This window comes from Micropterus dolomieu, linkage group LG18 (assembly GCF_021292245.1).
Source record: "Micropterus dolomieu isolate WLL.071019.BEF.003 ecotype Adirondacks linkage group LG18, ASM2129224v1, whole genome shotgun sequence".
NCBI classification, from domain to species: Eukaryota; Metazoa; Chordata; class Actinopteri; order Centrarchiformes; family Centrarchidae; genus Micropterus; species Micropterus dolomieu.
In genome coordinates this window covers 27,443,668-27,458,532 of record NC_060167.1, presented here as the reverse complement: position 1 = coordinate 27,458,532, position 14,865 = coordinate 27,443,668, and the positions used below count along the sequence as shown (strand labels likewise).

Below are 14,865 nucleotides of genomic sequence, written 5' to 3'. Positions count from 1 at the left end.
GCAACTCTTTGTAGGTATTTGGGTTAAGAAAGAAATATACCCTCACTATATTCTGAAATTGATCTCACCATAATATAGTCAGCGGTTTAAGTTTGGATCAATTAGTTCATATATTAACTGGCTTTATTGATTTGGTGATTAAATTGTTAGTGGCTAATAATATTCTCAAATGGTTAGGACCTGACAGCCATGGGAAGGGTTCAGGCTCAAAATAAGGCATAATGACAGCCTGCGGGCAAAGCTAATACTAATAAAACTGCCTGACAACGCTACAGGAATGTTGCCACAATTAATGAAACCTACCGGCCTTTCTTCTGTCTGGTGCCAAGGCACATGTGGAACCTCTAAAAGCCTGTGTTTCTGGTGGAGTGAATTACCCCCTCAAACCAGTCACACCAGGATACCAGGATGCAGTGCTGACTGAAGTTAAAAGGCCCAACGTAGGGCCCAATCCCTAAAAGCATTATTGTATACACGCAAGCTCACAGGGCAGGCTTGCGTCCGCTTAAACACAAATAGGCAGACAGGAACTTGGTTTACTGGCAGATCAATGATAGAGTAAACACCGAGTTAAGAGAGAGATGGTTGAAAAGGTTGACGATGGACTCGGGGGGTTAGCAGTTCTCACTCAAATCTCCTCTGGAATTGCAAAGACACAGTGTTTGGAGGCCTACTAAACAGGATTTGGGGCAGAATATGTCCTACTTTGTGCTCAGCATCAGTTATGTGTTGAATAAAATGTGGTGGATAAACAGAAGACAAAGTGAAAGAAGTGGAATGTGAGAGGCCACAGTTTAGTAGAGGCAACAAAGTGGCAGACAGCAGCAACAGCAAGAGCAGCAGAGGGAGGGAGGGAGCAAGGGAGGAAGACGGACGAGGGGAATCCTCCTGTAATTGCTGGAGCGACATGGGGGCCAATTCAAGGCCTTGGGCTGATATTAAAGTGACCCGAGAGACTCCAGACACAACAGGCCTCTAAACAGTCCTGGCTCCACTGTGGAATGAGCCTCCCACACTGGCCTACGCACTTCACAAACATTGCTGTCCTGCTGGCTATTTCCAGGTTGGCTGACTAACGTCTTCAACACTGTGGATGTGTCATGTAGGATCCCAGGTCAGCTTGAGGAATGAAGTGAAATTGACAAAATACTAATGTCTTTCATGAATGGCTGAATGTAATTAAAATAATAACTTTTTAAGTCATCTTCACAAAGTCAGACTGGTTTAGGTGGTCTGACCGCGGCACCAGAAAAACATCAGGTTCTTGAAGAAACTAAAACTCCATATAATGATAGATGAAACAACGTGCTGGCGTGGTTATTGTGATGAGCAACCAATAATTACAATATACCATAATGAATTACAATATGCCTTAACGACAGTCATTAAGCAGAATTCTAATTAAGCGTAATTTCCAGTTTTTAGATAAAGATGCAAGACTGCACCTGATTTATAATTAATGGGAAGCATAGCAGCTGGCTATGACTAGGAAAGTTTATTTTTAGTCTTCTTTAAAAATGTCATAATCTCAAAATGTCACAACATACCTGAGAATATAACTCTGAATACAGGAACAGGATGTGGAGATTTCTCAGGTAACTGTGTGAGGAGAAAAGAGATGAGCATGCATACAGCAACATACTGTAAACATGCCAAACCCAAGACATTCAGATACTTTTTATAAACACTTTGGTATTCTTTAGTCTTTACTTTGGCATGTCTAACATAAACATGCACACACGGATCATACAAAATCACTGCAATATCCAACATCAAGCTTATACAGTTTGACTCTCCCACAGTGCTGCAGAACTGTATTTGGAATTTCCCACAGTGTTTTATTGCAGAGGTGGGCCCCCTCACCTGAAACAAAGACCACCTCTGCAAACATCATAAACAATGTATTCACTTTTCACTTTCATATTCAGAGGAAAAGAGCAAATGCGCAGTTTCACACAGCAAATAGCACTTACAGTATGTAATGAGCGTGACAGTTGTTTAAGCCGTCATAACTAAATCAGTTTATTACGAGACAAGACGCATCAGGATCTGGCCAGTTCAGCTGAACAATTTTCTGGTAAGGAGGAGGTATCCTTTATTTAAGTAAAAATAGCAATACTATAATCTACAAGTACTCCTTTCCAAGTAAAAGTCCTGCATTAGAAAATGTCAAAAGTAAAGTAGCACACTGATAATGCATAAAAAATGCCCCCTGTGAGTGTTATGGTTTAGGTGGTACGACCGTGGCAGATGAAACAACGAACAAAACAACAAATATATATTTATGTGTATATATATATATATATATATATATATATATATGTTATATTGAGTAAATTTATACATAATATTATTCTTTAAAGCAATAATGTCTAAGCAAAAGGGACAATATTTCTGTCTGAATGACAGTGAAGTAGAAGTATAAAGTAGCATGAATCAGGAATACTCAAGCAGAGTAGGCCTACAAACACCTCATATCTGTACTTAAGTCAAGTACTTGAGTAAATATCCTTAGTTATATTCACCCACTGCTGATTTCATAACCCACATTGCCATCATCATTCTCAGGACACTCCGCTCATCAGGTGTTAAGTGTTACCTCAAAGGGTTTTCCAATCAACCCCCCCCACCGGGTGTTCTTCTGTCCAATGACCAATGGTCATCTTTGGTCTCAATAAAAGCGTGCGCTCATGTTCTCATGTGAGTTTTCTAATGAACAAGCCTGTCTGTCTTCCTCTGTGCCCGAATGGGTGTGTGTGTTTACTGCTGTGAGGTCCAGCGGTGGCTGACTGATGCCTACCTTGGTCTAACACCATAGTTAACACAGTCCCCCTGGCTCCACAGTGGGTGGAGTCGCCAGACAACATAAATGGGCCCTGCAGCCCACTGTAATTAGCCTTATTGAAGCTGTCACTCAATGAGCCGCCCCGATCCGGTCCCAGAGCGGCCCGGTGCTAACATCAAGGAGAAGGTGCTAGGGATGAGGCCCTGGAGCTGCTGGCCGTGCGATGCTAAGAGCAGCTATCTGTTACAGCTTTAATAATACTACTGACAGTCCCTTCTGTTTTCAGCCATTCTTCCCCTCACTAGCTTTTCTCAACCCTCCTCTCCGAGCCCGGAGATGTGTTTTGACAAACTGATTGTTCGTTGTCATGACGTGATGTAACGAGGGACATGTGTTGCCGGGGAGGAGGAAGAATATGAACGTAACATCAAAGAGAGGAAAATCAGATCTCAGGCATGTAGAGCGAAATAGCACTTTTAAATATGTTTATGTATCTCAATGAAGATGTTTTCAATTGGGGGAAATGTAGCTCTCAGTTATAAGGGCATGCTTGAGTGTGGGTTTGATAGAATAACAAAGTCCACATGAATTAAAACATGCTGTGTCCAATAGGTTTCCTCACCGTTACTGCGGCTCTGACATCTGCTTATTAATACTCCATGTCAGATGAATACAAAATGCTCTGTAATTTCCACAAACAAGCACACACCCATTCTAAACATCAAGGCTGTCTGTACACACACACACTGATACTTGAGATTTTTCATTTATTGTTTCATAAATTCAGCTGAGATACTGTTTTCACATGAGTGCTGAGGCCTAAACAGCAAAGTTTAAACTGGGTCCAAATATCCTGAGGGTGGTATGGATGGTGTGCTGGCACATTATTTTGCATTTAACCTCCTGATACTCATCAGACATAACAAACAGTGTGTGTAACATAGTCGGTGCAAACATACACCGTTTATACTGCTGCAACTGTTCAGGAACATTAAAAAAAGGTTGCATTACCGTGGGTCACTTTGAGTGAACTTTCAGTTGCAATCTGGTATCTTAGATTTAGACTGAAGTTATTCACAAGTACATATTGAGTTTTTTCACGTGCCTCTGTAAATATTTATTATATAAAATTATCTTATCTGACAGTTGGGGCCCTTGTTCATATGCTGGCGGAAGAGAAACAAAACAACAAACTCAGCTGACTTGCAAAACATTCAGTGTTTAAAGGAGAACTGTGCTGATTCTGTTTGAAGTCTGTTTCCTGGTCTTGGGGAGTAATACCGCATATGTGAAAAAAGTACTTTGTGGCCCTGGCAGGAGCTCTACAGTGGTTGAGTTCCATCGTTGGTAATGTAGGCACCAACGAGGAAGACGAAGTGTGCGGAATAACAAAGCTTCTTTGATTTGATTCATTATATAGTGTTCCATTGATTTTGATTACAGATATGATCCACTAATGTTGTCACTTAGCTTGTGTCATTCGGAAATTGGCATCTATTCCTTTCACTTTCATTACATTGCATTCATATTCTTCAGTAAATTACACTCTTTTGTGTAACTCTTGGTTATATTATTTCATAAGCACATTTTATTCTGCACATATTTTTATGTAATTCTAAATTGTAAATAATAAATATACGGCATGCTGTGGTTGGTTCATGAGTTTCTTTCTACAGTGAATAACAACATTTATTCACTTTTATTTGTACTTGTTAGATCCCAGACTATAGAGACACTTGATCACTTATGAATAATGCACTAAATGAGTTTTGGAAAAGTGGACAGAGACTCCATAGCTCTTATGGTCACAAGCTGGAGCAGGTTTTGGCAGGGTCCACTGCAGGATACAACGATTTTGGGCCTGAATTGTGGTGCTTGGACCCTGGGATACCTGATTTGCAGGTCTAGTTAGTATTATGTTTTTTTCTAGAATAAGAGGAATTTAGATCATCAATAAGCGATAACCTTGCTGGTATCATGAAAGCAGTGTGCATCTCTATATGTTGTGTACTAATACGGCTGTTAACTAATTTTTCTAATATTCTGTTCAGAGAGAAATAGACATGGTGAGGGGTGTTGTGACAAATGAAGGAAACTGTGACACAGCACTGCTGTGTAATGGAAGAGCTGCATAAGCACACATCTTCTGTTTATCGAGACTTAAATTAATTACACTGTAGTATCTAAATTAGAAATAGCTCGGGACTGGTAAACAAATATGCAACAAGATACAAAGACATGTTGTATTGTGCATGAATGATTCCAGAGTCATTCCCAGCCAAAGCTCTTGTATCGAACACTTAGTGTTAAGCAAAGTACTTGCACACTGCTAAAGGCAGTAAAACAGCTTTGTTACAAAAGCCGGAGGTATTTGTGGGCTTAATTACATTCATTTTACTCTTGGCATTTGATGGTAAAACCCTTAGCTTAGGAATTTTCATTCCCTTTGTACACCATTGTAATGAACACAAACCCATAATTGTTTCTCACCCATAGGCACTAACTGGGCTTTTTAATTTTCCACCGCTTGCTGAGTAGCTGTGCCAAGTTTTCTTCAGGTAATGTTGAAACTCTGACTCACTGGGGTGCAGGCTATGAGAGCCAGGCCAGCTTTGAATGGAGCTAAATATATATCATATTCATCAAAGCTTCCTGGGATATGTTATACAAGCTGAATCTACCCAGTGAACCTTTTAGGTGGGCACAACAGAATCACACGCGCTGTTTTTTGTAATTAGAATTGCTATTTAATTATGTCTTCCATAACAGCATCATTGTGCTTATTTGAGGAAAGCAATCACTCAAAGGTAATTAAAGGCTAAACTCACATTCTGAAACAGCCACATCCATCACAGCTGCACTTTAATGATGAAAACACTGTGTTGGGCTCATAAGTAGTGCTTTAGCATTGTCACAAAAGAAACACTGAGCAATATCTTATGTGGATTCTAACTGAAGGGAAAATCAGCCTTGCTGGCAGTGGGCAGAACAAAGGTTTAGAAAAAAATGCATCATGAGCAGAGAAAGTGGCCTGTTGGCACGGAAGGAGCGTTATTACCTTGTTGCTTAATGCTGAGTCACTCCCTGACAACGCGGGGTGATTAGCCACGACACAAAAACCCAAATCACTGCAGGATGTATCTCAGCTCTTGTGACGGTAATTACAAACAAATGTTAATTTGAATAATCATTCATTTCTCAGAACCAACTTTTGTTAGTTTTATATTTGAGTTGAGTTTTGCCATAAAACAAAATCACAGCATATTTGTTTGTTTTTTTAGGGCTTAGAAGGATGTAGATATATTCCAGTTTAGTGCTAAATGTAGCTCAGCTTGATGAAATGGGATCCCAGCAGAACAATTTAAGGTATCTTTGCCAAAGGCAGTGGGAACTCATACATGCTGTAGTTTTGATGAGGTATGGTTCAAAATGTTTAGCGACCTTTTTTCCCCCTTTTTCTGCAAGTTATTACCATGTTTGCCAGCTCTTCAAATTGCTCCATATACACCATCACTACATGTTGGTGTCGCTGATCTCATCATATCAACTAGCTGTTTAAACAGCTAAAACTCATTCTTGCATGCAAAGTTTGTGCTGTGATTAAATCACTCTCAACATCAATCTTGGCTTGAGGGAGGAATCGGGGTTATACTGAGTGCTATTGTCAACACTGTGCAGAAGGGCTGCATTCCTCAGAGCGAACGCTGGGGAGAGCCCCTCTGCTCGGCGTGAGCCCGGCTCTCTGCGCCCTCCCCTCCAGCATTCATTCTGTTCCACGTTGTGGTTTCATTTGTTTGTTTTGACAAGATTATGAACTTACAAAATCGCACCTTAAAAGAGCGCAATCATTTGGAAACAAACACAGAGAAATTAGTGCACCAAAAGCAGTCAGAAAATGACAGATGTTCAAATATGTCTCCTCATTGTGAACTCTTGTATTTGAAAAGATACATCACTGCTCCACTTATGAGAAAAATATGATGCCTGATATGAAGTTATTGCTAAACATTCCCCATCAACCCTTTACTGTCTTTATAGTCACATCTTTCTTTCTTAGTACTGATCTTCTTAGACATAAAGCAAACCGAGGCCATGCAAAGAAAGAGCGTCAAACTGTCTGCCACATAATGAGCATCCCTTTTCTTATTTAACATGGGTGATTGCTCTGTTTGGGTGGTCCTGCCATCATATTCTTTTATTTAGGTGTACAAACATGAGAAACGTTTGGGAAATCTAATCAAGATGCAAAGATAATGACGTGCTATGCACATAAACACATGCTCTAGTACAGTAGACGTTCCCCAAACAAATTTCAAGTCTACTTAAATCATGTATGGTTTCTGAGGCCCTGCGGGAAACATCATCATGAGCTGGTTTCGCAGTGGACACCATGATGGATTCAGATTCACTTTGCTTTTGATAAATGGAAATGGATTGCATGTCAAGAAGGTACAAAAATGGCCGAAGAAAGACCACACAAACAGGACAATACACGTGCAGCGCGCAGACCTGCACGAGTGTGCGCACATGAGAGTGAAAACACACACACACACAGATCTGCAACAATTGCTTAGCTTCTGAGTCATCGCCATGTGAACAGTGTGACAGATTGCTGAGAGACAGGGTGGTGCAAATAAAACACTAATGACAATATAATAGCTCATTTGCTTATGGTGTGGGAAGCATTGTGAGCATGCAGACATGTGAGTGTGCAAGCATGTGTGAATGTGTGTGTGTTTGTGTGTGTGAGTGGAAGAAATGCCTGTTGTATGAGTATTTTCCCAGGCTAACCTGACAAGGTGAGACTCTCTGGCACCAGCCTCTCAGTGCAGCCCCAGGGGGAGACGCACAGCGCTGCTGCCTACAAACTGAGGTATGCACGCACACACACACACACACACACACACACACACACACACATAAAGTATAAGCAAAGGTAGAGGGTTTTCAGGCTGTTCTTTCTTTAGGTCTTGTCTCTGTACGACTTCTTTTTAAAAACCTGTAAGAAAGCTACATCATTATGCTATTTATGTTCCCATTACCACAGTGTGTTACACTTAACACTCCCGTGAAAAGGTAACCTTCTGCTCACTGTGGTGATGGGTAAGTTTTTGGGGTCAGGTCTCTTCATGTGTTTGACATTATTAGCAGAGCTACCATGTAATCCAGACTCAATCCTCAGGCCAATGAGACTTTATTGGGGGTAAAGGGTGATGGTTATGGAAGCTATTAGACAATAATGGAATAAACTCCCCTCCTTTAACTTATTCAGTCCCTGGAGGATTGTCCTTTTCCAATGAAGGTGCATATCGCTCTGTATTTAGACAGGATTGATGACATACCCTAAAAGGTTTCGGTAGCTCTCATTTTGAAGATAATCTCGAAGCTTGATAATCCCTGTTATGATTTAAAGTATGGTAATCTCAGAGAGCGCTTTCCCAGGGTTAGAGCAGGGGCTGGAGGCATGAGCTCGGGAGATATGATCAGTAACTAAACCATGAGGTTGATGGACATTAACTTTTTAATTTTCTCTTTCGGTAAAAATTTATTATCCTTCTGAGCCTTATTTAATCATAAGTGCTGCATGTTTGTGTGCTAATTCAAATGGAAACTACTGTGTGACTCACTGCAAAGAGAAGTAATTAAAAGTGATGCATCTGTCAGTCAACCATCACTTTTATAATTGACTCATAAAAAGAACAAAAGCGCAACACATTCCTGATGAGTGTAAAGTCACATCAGAAACGCTTAAAAGAACCAATTATGAGGAGTTCTCTCTCTCTCTCCCCCTCTCTCTCTGTATACCAGCGTTATTATCCATCATTAGCGTCTATTACACACTAAGCTGTTGAACTGATCACTGTCTTTGAAGAGGCCATAATTACAGAGGAGGTTGCCAGAAAAGGTTTTGAAACGTCTGAGACAATATGGTCTGACGAAGACAAATTTGCTGCAGGTTGCCTCCACTCACTGGTGCCTGTCACTGATTTTTTTTTTTTTAAAGGAGAACGGTGCTACAAAATACTCCAGACCGGCCAGCCAGCTGCCTCTAGCTTGCACTGTGCACTTTATCTGTCACAGCTTCTGCTGCTTTATTCTGCTTCAAAGAGGGCCATATTGTTGAATTTTAAACTGTAGGATAAAAAAACTGAAGACACAACCCGGAAGTGTAAATTCCTATATTTATCGGTTACCAAAATGCAAGGAGCTTAGCTCTCATTTCAAAATAAAATCCTAGTCATAGGGTACAGTGTACCTGTCCTTCTCCGGCCACTCATTCATCCTGAGAGTAGGAGAACAGAGGTAAGAAGGAGTCCTCTCCTCACAGTCTAACCTGTGTGAGTCCCTGGGAGCCTGCGGTGGGGCGTTTGGCTCTGTGAGAACGCGGCATGGAGGCTAAGCCCCCTGTTCCACTGGAACGTGTTTTCCTTTCTCCGTGTTTAGACACACAGCAGACAAGTGGAGGTTAGGACAACACTCCAATAGGAGCCAAAAGACTTATCCGACAAGTAATTAGGAGCGGGGTCAAGTTGAGAGAACTAAGCTCTGTAATTCCCCCTCCAATGCCACGGGTGAGGTAAGGTCCGACTGGAGATCCTCTCCCTCCTGAGGAGGCCCACTAAGAGAGAGAGAGGGAGAGAGAGAGATGGATGAGTAGGTCACAGATACAATGAAGAGGACAGAAGATGAAAGAAATTTATAATAATGTAAATGTTTAGATTTTACTACTCAAAAACCTGTCTAGGATAAGTATATCTCATCCAAGACTTATCTCAGGGCTTCCAGGGATAAATTGAGTCGGTGACTCAACGTTGCCAGTCCTTGTACAAAATATTTGTGCTTAATGCCACTTCATACTTCTCCTCCACTACATTTATCTGACAGCTTTACTCTAGTAACTTTGCTTATTAAGGTTTTACATAAAAAACACAGACAGACTCATAATATATGATTAAACTACCCATCAGTATATAAAGTAGTTAAAAACTATTCAACTCCAGCTACACCAGTGAAATTCTGCTTTCACATTAACGCAGCAGTAATAATAATCTACTAACAAAAAAACAACAACACTTGCAATTGCCATTTTCCTGCATTATGAGTACTTTAACTTTGGATTCTTTAAGTAGCCTACATTTAACTACATTTACTTTTAATTAAATAAAGGATTGAGGTACTTAGTTACCGTGTAGATTAAGAACACTCTTAAAACAGTGCAACAGTATATGAAGTTCAGACATTAAAAACACTTCACTTTGATGGCTGCAATATTAAAATGCTACATAAAAATACATGTTCACATATCATTAATAATAATCCAATGGTATGATATAATAGCATAACACTCTGCATTCTGCATAATGCATTCTTTTTCTCTTTTACTTAAGAGTATTTTACTTGTAACACAATATTTTTATGTACACTGTATGTGTACTACAGTCATAGATTAACAGGTAAACAATCAAAAAATGTTGAGCTATAGTCATAGATGCTCTGAACTGATCAGATATTTTAAAATCAGCCTCTTCAGCATGAACACCGTGTGAAAGACACACAGTCACGTCGTAGATTGTATTCCTGCTTTAAGGTGCATATGAAATTGCCTGGTGATGTAAAATCCTATTTACATTTTTGAGCGAACGCACCTTTTGATGGTGGCACTGCAGAATGCACGGCCTATCTTTGAGCCCAGCATGCTCGTGTGTGAGCCCTGGCAAGAAAACACCCACGATGTTTTCATAGCCACAGCGGGCCTGTGCTATTGACCTTCACCTTGGCTTTCATGTGGCCCATTCCTAAAGCAAACCTCGGATCCCACAACATGTTCATAAATCAGTGGCTCAGGACAGATCCAGGGATAATCATTGAGTTTTGAAGCCACATAAAGAACAAAATCTGGCCAAAAAAGACATTCCGATGGATGTTTTGCAATTTAAATCAGTTGCTCTATAAACTGTTGTTGTTTGGTACCAGTATATTCTCTTCTCTCTGCTTGGAGACTGCAGATTCCTCTCTGTAAATAGTGTTTTGTTGAATGCTGCATTGAAATATAATTTTCCAAGTTATTTGTTGAGCTCTTCTGGCTCTGTTACAAAAGCCCTCTTATCCATTTTGCCAAATGCGTTCACAAAAACAGATATGAATTATTGTAACGGGAAAGTTGTGAAAAATATTGAACGATCCTTTAAAACGCAGGTTTCCTAGATGAAAATGCCCACAGTTTTGCATGTTAGGAGGAAATTTTAAAAAGTCTTGTACGCACCATGTGTTGTGAAGGAAGAACGGCTACATGTTAGCGAGCACTGGCCTCTGTGTTTGGACATGCCTGCATGTTGCTTGTTGTCTTCACTTTGCTGCGGTGGTGGAGGATGTTAAAGAAGGACGGATCAGCCATCTCAGCGATGGATTAGACCGGACTCGGAGGCTCTGCCGGGAAATAGAGCCTTCATTAGAAAAATGGGAAATAGACCTCTGTTTCATAAAGAGCCATTAGCGTTTAGTGATGAGACTAATGTGTGTGTTTAAAGTAAATTAGAAGGGGAGAGGCCATGCTTTAGGGGAGCTGGTGATGAAAGGCTTGCGTTAATGTAAATGGTGGAGGGACTGCTGTTTTCCATTTGAACTAACCGCTTCCCCTCTGCTCAATTCACCAAACCGCACACACACATACACACACACACACAAACACACTACCTGCTTAGATATACTGTATACTGTGCATACTGACACTCTCTCTCTTTTACATACACACACAAACACACACCAGTCCTCCCTCTCAGCAGCCTACACATGTAAGTCATATGCTAACCAGAGTAGGCCTGGCGCCCGGGGAGAGCAGCCTGGAATTGCCCCTAAGAAACCAAATCCACTTTATCAAACTGCCAGATGTCACTACCAATCCCCTTCCACTGGACACTGCTTTCACCAGGCAGCAGCACGGAGACACAGAGCCTGCTGGAGCCGGTGCGGTAACATGGAACAAAAATACAAAAATAAGGAGAGAGAGATCCGTCTGCACATTTTATACATGACCAGGACCTCTAACTTCTACTTTAAATGTATAATTTTACAATAAAAGACACTTTGTCATATGGTTATGGGGAAGAATTTCATTTGAATCTCTTGTGCATCTAAACATCAATACACATACACTTCATACACAAATAGACAAAGTCTATACACATGCAAATAGTTTTGTTAATTCTGAATCTGTTTTATTCATTCATTTATTTATTTAGCTGTTTTACCCTGAATTTGAAAGCCTAATCAAGGACGGAGCCTGCAAATCAGCTTTACTTAGACATATGATATATTTTTTTCATTTTCATTGTGCTTGTCTGTGCTGTTCCTGTTTAAACAAATAAACAATAAATGAATAAAATACATTGTAATAATAACATTTTGTTCACATTATTGTACAATTATAGTATATCTTGTGTATGAAAAGAGAGAAACATTAAACATTTTAAAGCATTTCTGTTCTGTTAAACCAAAGAGATCATTTCAAAAACTAAATCTCATAAGTGCCATTGCAATTTACCCATTCACATTACTGGATCTGTTCCATGCAGCGTTGGGATGTTGCTGTTGTAAATAAGGCATGCACAAAAATTAACTTTCCAAAATGGTAAATTATTCTTCATTACAACAGGGTCACGGTTACCGGAGATGCCAAGCTAAGCAAACACTTTTCAAAGTCCAACAGCTCCCTTGACGGCTCGAGTGCCCACTCAGATTGAACAGGAAGTGAGGGGTAATTTGCCGTGAGTTCTGTCCAGACTCAGAACTCCCAGACATTGTGTCGTCCAATTAGAGCCGAGTCGCGTGGTTTCAGAGACACAGAGCCAACGGGTCACAAAGTTGAAATGGATTCCTACCATCCCCAGACAGTTGTTGATTGAGTTCTTGGTAATCTGAATGCTGAAATCATTCTTTCCCTGCTGTCATTTTTTGGTCATGAGTGTGTGTGCATGTGTTTTACATAAATGAGCCGGCCTCATGAATCTGAAAAATCAACTGCAAATGGGACAGCCAGGGAGATCGGTAAATATCTTTTGAAAACAAAATACTGTATTACGGGTGCTTTGAGGAATGGAATTGGGAAATGGGGACATGCAACATGACCAATATGGTTTGAATCAAGTCAACCTTATTTTGCCATGATTATGTAACTAATTACATTTCAGGCTCTTCCATTCTGAAAATGGATGTTGTCTTCAGTGGGAGAGAGACATTTTAACGCATTTCCATGCCATAATTAATTAGTTCCACTTAATAGCTTGGAAAAGGCCCCTGATTGTACTAACAACATGCTATCTTTTCTCCATCCAGGCACAGTCAATTATTGATCGGTCTGTACAGAAGAATCATAGTGGTCCGTGTCTGTGCAAAGTTATATTTTTATTTCAAAATGACAAATCTGTAATAGGAAAGACAAATTATTTTAAACGTATGTTTTCAATTTATTTTTGAACTGATACCTCAAATAAAATAAACAAATGCTGTAGGTGAGCTTATTATAGTGTTCTGTTTTAAAAGACAGTTTTCTGACTGGATCTACACAGAAATTAAATAAATGTCTTCCCATCTGTTTTGTACAAACAGACAAAATGTTTCATAATAAGTTTCAGAGCAAAGGCCCTTTCAAGGCGACTACTGATGCTCAGAACAAAACAGCAACTGGAAAAAACTAGCCTGCTCTTTAGAAGCTAACAAAATCTGTCACTATGAGGTTGCGAGGCAACCAGCTGAGACCCCACAAAGTCACTACATCTGTCCAACAAATACACCATGACATAATCCACTGTGAACCCACAACGTGCTGTTTTTACACTTTGTTTTCTTGAGATATGTTAATCAGTGAGCTTTTGACAGAGCCATCACATTCTCACTCCCAACTCTTTGCATATCGGACGCTTAGTCAAGACTGGCGGAGACCCCTCAAGTATTGCTTTTTAACATACTGGGTACCCCTTTAGCAAAATTTTTGCACGTGTAGGGCTCCGTGGTCAAGTTAGCAATAATAAACATGCAACATCCAGTTAGACTGTTAACCGTGATTGGTTGGGTTTAGTCACCAAAACTACTTGGTTGGGTTTAGAAAAAAATGTCATGGTTTAAAATAAGTGCGTTAGTTACTTACGTTCATTACTTACGTTCGTTATGTAAGTTACGTAGCATAAGTTAAAAATAATCAGCGTTGACTGTTTGTTTTTTATGAGAAACAAACACTGGTCTCCTGGGTGAAAGTCTGGTGTCTGACCAATCTTATCACCCAAGTGCCTCCCTACTTTTCTGTTATTTATTCTATATTAGGCCTACTTGTAGCGTTCATCAGTGACACTAAAGGGGTTCACCAAGGGTCCATATGTGATGACTTGGGTGTGAGAATAGTGCTGGATGTACTTTCACCGTACATACTTCTCATCTAACTCATGTCAAGAATGTGAATATCCATATTTCCCAAAATATTGAAATATTCCTTTAAGAACTCATCTGCCAGCACCAACTATTAACTTGTGTACTTACTTACCCTTCTGCACACACACACACACACACACACATGCACAGAGTCCTCAGTCTGACCAGATACCAACAGTGAACTTAAGCAGTTTTCCCATCATATACAGGAAATGGTTTCTCAACCATCACCATTCCCAAGTTGCCATGGGTAACTTACCACCTCTTCACCGTCTTCGTCTTTATCCCCTTTCTCTCCCTTGTTTGTTTGTTTCCCTGATGTTTTTATTTAAGGCATCAAAAGACACCCCCCGCCCGTTCCCTCCCTTGCGACGTCCCCCCCAAGCCCCAGAGCAGTCAGGATGATTTGTAAACTTCAAACGACTAAGAGCCCCAGCCTGGTCTCCTCTGCTCATTTAGGTAATTCAATAAGCCAGGGGGGACAAGCGCAGCGGCGCACTGCTTCCCCCTCTTGCCCTCTGCGCCCTTGCTCTTCCGACTGAAGCCTCTGTGGGCTTTCTGCAACAAATGTCAGTGTGTAGTTGAAGGAGATTCCGCTAAGAAAAGATCCACTATACAGAAATGCTTCACTTTGATATCTAAACCACTAACATGTTGCA

At 40.4% G+C, this 14,865-nt stretch overlaps 1 long non-coding RNA gene across 1 annotated transcript; it reads right to left on the bottom strand.

The window, feature by feature from the left end:
- Window positions 1-229: 229 nt before the first annotated feature.
- LOC123956631 lies at window positions 230-3,104 on the bottom strand. Its single transcript, XR_006821588.1, has 3 exons — window positions 2,801-3,104; window positions 1,548-1,599; window positions 230-1,119 (listed from the first exon to the last, which is right to left on the bottom strand). It is a non-coding gene; the product is annotated as an uncharacterized LOC123956631 (long non-coding RNA).
- Window positions 3,105-14,865: the final 11,761 nt, after the last annotated feature.